This window comes from Lolium perenne, chromosome 2 (genome assembly GCF_019359855.2).
Source record: "Lolium perenne isolate Kyuss_39 chromosome 2, Kyuss_2.0, whole genome shotgun sequence".
Classification (NCBI taxonomy): domain Eukaryota; kingdom Viridiplantae; phylum Streptophyta; class Magnoliopsida; order Poales; family Poaceae; genus Lolium; species Lolium perenne.
The window spans coordinates 95,599,956-95,604,941 of record NC_067245.2 but is presented as its reverse complement, the minus strand read 5'-3'; the positions used below and the strand labels follow the sequence as shown (position 1 = coordinate 95,604,941).

General features: G+C 46.1%; 1 long non-coding RNA gene across 2 annotated transcripts; it reads right to left on the bottom strand.

The window, feature by feature from the left end:
- Window positions 1-2,541: 2,541 nt before the first annotated feature.
- Window positions 2,542-4,349, bottom strand: LOC127330141 (uncharacterized). 2 transcript variants are annotated; one of them, XR_007869139.1, is made up of 4 exons: window positions 4,001-4,349; window positions 3,754-3,814; window positions 3,245-3,309; window positions 2,542-3,004 (listed from the first exon to the last, which is right to left on the bottom strand). It is a non-coding gene; the product is annotated as an uncharacterized lncRNA (long non-coding RNA). The 2 variants fall into 2 exon arrangements; XR_011750928.1 differs by having other exon boundaries at window positions 3,245-3,814.
- Window positions 4,350-4,986: the final 637 nt, after the last annotated feature.

The window sequence follows — 4,986 nt, the reverse complement described above, 5'->3', positions numbered from 1 at the left end:
TGCCATCGTGCAGGTGTTCCGAAGCTGGGTAAATCGCGTACCACCGTCCCGTGTGCACTCCGCCCTATGGCCCCTACTTCTTCTCCCCCTTGTGAGGATCCCTCCTCCGAGGTACCTTCGAATAGGCAACGACAGTTGGCGCCCACAGTGGGGCCAGCGGCGTCTGGAGGCCGGAACCGGGAGGGTTCCGCCATGGGAAGCTACGACGACACCATCGCTGTGGGGCGCGTCCTTTACGCCGGAAACCTTCCGATCGTCTCTCCGGACGAGTGCTGGATTCCGGCTAAGACAAACCCCGTCAAACTCTCCATCGTCCCAGTCGGCGGCATACACATCATTTGCTGTGGAGATTCCGACCTGGTGGCACAACAAGTAGCCGGAACCTGGAACGCTAGAAACTCCGTCATGGCGGCTTACAGAGATGAAGTTCACGAGATCGCCAAATGCTTCCTCAGATACGAAGTCAAGTACGTCAGGAGAGACGATAACGCAGCGACAGACATGCTATCCAAGCTCGGATCCGGCCGGAAACCAATTCCGCCTGGTATTTTCCTGGAGCATCTACGGATACCCTCGGTGAAGGGCGCTAACCCGGAAAATCCAGAGGTGGCAGTATCTCCGGCTAGGGAAGTGATGGTCATCACTCCGACCTGGACACAGCCTTTCCTGGACTACCTCATTGATCAAAAGTTGCCAGAGGACGAAGTCCTCGCACGACAGATCATCAGACGAGCAAGATCCTACACAATCGTTGACGGACAGCTCTACAAACGAAGCGCAACAGGAGTATTTCTCAAATGCGTCTCCAATCAAGATGGCATTGAAATCCTCAGAGAGATCCACGCAGGGGACTGCAGGCATCATGCTGCCCCCAGATCACTCGTTGTAAAAGCTTTTCGGTTTGGATTTTACTGGCTCACAGCTAAAGAAGATGCTGACAAGCTGGTGAAGACCTGCCGAGGTTGCCAGTACTACGCTACTCAACCAAACGCTCCAGCCCAAGAGCTGAAGACCATCCCTATCACCTGGCCATTTGCGGTCTGGGGGCTCGATATGGTTGGAAAGCTAAAGAAATCATCTCCTGGCGGTTTTGAATACCTCCTGGTCGCTGTTGATAAGTTCAGTAAGTGGATCGAGGCAAAGCCAGTGAGAAAAACCGACGGTGCTACGACACTAAAATTCATCTGCAGCCTCGTTGTGAGATACGGCATCCCACACATCATAATCACAGATAACGGCACAAACTTCGCGCAAGGAGAATTAAAGGATTATTGTGAGGACGTAGGGATACGGCTTGACCTCGCTTCTGTGGCTCATCCACAATCCAATGGTCAGGTCGAAAGGGCCAATGGTCTCATATTATCAGGGATTAAGCCACACCTTGAAGAACCGCTGCGACGCGCAGCTGGAGCTTGGGCTGATGAGTTAGATTCTGTCTTGTGGAGTTTACGAACTACCCCCAACAGGTCAACCGGATTTACCCCATTCTTCCTGGTATACGGATCCAAATCCGTGCTCCCCTCTGACATCATCCACGATTCACTGCGAGTCTCCGCCTACAATGAAGAAACCACTGACGAGGCCAGACAGCTATCTGTGGACCTGATCGAAGAAGCTCGGAATTTAGCTGACCAACGTTCCACCATCTACCAGTAGAAACTCCGACGCTACCACAGCCGTCGAGTTCGAAACCGCTCGTTCATGGCCGGAGACTTGGTCCTCCGCCTTCGCCAGGTGAAAGATCACAAGTTGCAACCTCCACGGGAAGGACCCTTTGTCGTTAGCAAAGTGCTTCACAACGGATCATACTACCTTGTCGATTTCCGGGAGCTAAAGGATAGACCTGCTAACTGGTACCGGAAACGCAAGCGAGAGGATCCAGATGACATATACGATGAAACAGATTATCCCTGGAACATTGCACATCTACGTCCTTTCCACACTTAGCAAAATTCTAGAATTACATACTTTGTAATAGTTATACATGATCAATGAAATAAAGCTTATGGTTCACTCTTTGAGTCTTTTACCTCACTAGTAAGCTTGCACGTGCAACGCACGTTCTTTGTTAAGACGAAGAAAAGACAATGCATGATACTAAAAATCCAAAAATCGAAAGACACATGGTTACATGTTACTAAGGTAGTAAGAAGGTGGAATATAAACATACATGGTTTTTCATTTAGCAGATTGTTTTATGCTTGTAGTAGAACATGAGAACATACATCTCCATGCAACCCACAATCTACAAGGAATGTTGAAATATTTGTCTTTTGATTGAACAAAATGTTTGTTAGAAGGATTTCGAGATCTTATAAATCTTGCAAATTTTCAATATTGAACCTTCTCTCAAACAACCACATCTCCAAGCATGAAACTTACTAAGAAACTTGATATGGACATGTCAACTCATTGGGGCAATAAATTCAGATAAGTAAACAGCCAAAGAATATCAGGAGTGGCACATCCATCATTCTTATTGCATGCATAGTTTAGATGGTGTGTGGATGCTCTGATCACTACCCCTGTTATCATCTTGTTTAGCTAATGTTTTGACCTGTGGATTTCATGAGTACTCATGCAAGCACTCATGGAACCACTAACTCAATTACTCAATTACATTATTCAGTTTACCAGGAGCGTGCACTACTTACACAAGGGATGAGTTAACAACCAGTCGAGTATACCCATAAAACACAAAGTACCACAAAATTAGAGTAAGAACATTTTCAGGAATCAAGTATAACAAAATAGTAGTGTAGGACAATGTTATGCATTTTCAACGACATTGCGACAGCCCACATACAACAATGCCGACAATATTTGGGACACCTAGGATAATAGGGAAAGCAAAAAAAAAATCAGTTATGGTCAACACATATGTGCAGCAAGTAACATGAGCAATTTGGTAAATCACATATAACAAAATAAACTCTTAGACAAGAACTTTATTTAGCACCTTATTGCCTTCTCCGGTGTATATAATAACAAATGGCAGCCACATCTACATAGAAATGGCAAAACCAGGTAATGATTTACTATATTGTTGCATCGAACAGTATTATGCACTTGAATATAATGGACCCTAAGCATTAAGCACCTATCGTAAGCCCACTAAGATAGAGTAATACTACCCCATTCCATGCTTAAGCTGTTTATAAGAAAACTGGGCATCCAATAACCCTTCATAAAGTCTTTCCATAAAGAAAAATCTGAGTAAAACAACAGCGAACTTAACATATACCTCTCTGCAGTGTTGTCCTCATGCTCTGTCATTACATGCATGTCTTCAAGAGTGCTACAGAAATTCTGAAAATAAGAATGTTAAATGAACCATCTAGCCTGCATGAGATGACAATTTCTCGCTTAATCTGTGTAGGAAAACTGGGCATCCAATTAATAGCTCTTCACAAAGGCTTTGTGGAAAACTAAAATACAACAACAAACTTAACACCCGTCTCTCTGTGGTGTTTTCCTCATGCTCGCAATTATATGCATATGGCTTCGAGAGTGCAACAGAAATGCTGAAAATAACAATGTTAAATGAACCATCTAGCCTGCATGAGATGACAAGATGCAAGGAGGATGCATGAGGGGCCGGCGGCGGCGCGGGTGAGGCTCCCCCGAGTCGCCCGCTGCGGGCGACGCGGGGGCAGTGGCTTTTTTATGAAAAGAACATTTGTCAATGTGAATAATTAACCACAGCTTGAATGCACAAAAATTAACCACAGCTTGAGCGCACAAAAGCCTAACCTGAGATTTACATTTGCTCGGCTGATCCGATGTAGCCAAAAAGTGATGGATGAACCAATGGCTAAAAACGGGTTCAGTAAATAGAATCAACATATCAGTGTCAGTTTCACACGTAATATCAACCAATCAGACAAGCAACTGTCATATTAATAGCATCTCAATTTATTTATCCACGTATCATCTATCATGTGTGCCTGAACCCAAAATTTGCATCTCTTAAAATTTACATCATGGAGATGAGGTAAACCTGAAATCTGGCATGGGTGCATTCCCTCAGAGATTCGCTGCATCCAGGCAGTGCATCACCGCGGAGGAGTGCTGCTCTCCTGCATGATCCAGGTTATGACCTGGTGGTCTTGTAGACCGGCCGACTGGGCGGGGCAAAGATGTCATCCAGTGATATAGGAGGGAGAGGACGACCTGTGACGCGGAGAGTTTGGCTCCATCCTCAGCCATGGTGGCGGCGACGCCGGGCTTTGGTTCCGTACGTGCGTAAGACTATTGGCCTCGGCGGTGGCCTCCTTCAGCGAGCGGCCATGGCCGGATAATGGAGGCGAACACATCCTCGTCGGAGGGATCAGATCTGTGGCAGCTAGGGCGGCGTCCAGGGCTGGGTCAGAGGAGTCACGTGCGTGCGGGGCGATTTCGCAGCGTAATTTTTGGATCTAATCGTATGGGGTGAGTCAACGGGATTGTTTAGGCGAGCGTGGTCCGATAACTGATGGAGGGGAGAACAAATGATCTTAGACCGTATGATCTACAGGTGGACGGTGCAGATTCAATTTTCCTACGCAACTTCGTGCCTTTATAAGTAGTAGAGAAGATCTGTGGCAGCTAGTGCGGCGTCCAGGGCTGGGTCAGAGGAGTCACGTGCGTGCGGGGCGATTTCGCAGCGTAATTTTTGGATCTAATCGTATGGGGTGAGTCAGCGGGATTGTTTAGGCGAGCGTGGTCCGATAACTGATGGAGGGGAGAACAAATGATCTTAGACCGTATGATCTACAGGTGGACGGTGCAGATTCAATTTTCCTACGCAACTTCGTGCATTTATAAGTAGTAGAGATTTACTTGTTCATTTTTAGATCATGTTTATTTTTCTGACTAAAATCGCAGAGCTGGATATTTCCGCCTAGACGTGTATAAAAGTTGTGATTTTCAAAAAACGTCATTTAGGATGTAAGCTTAAGTTTTCTGGTGGAAATATTTTCTGTTGCGAACTCATGGATTCCTGAT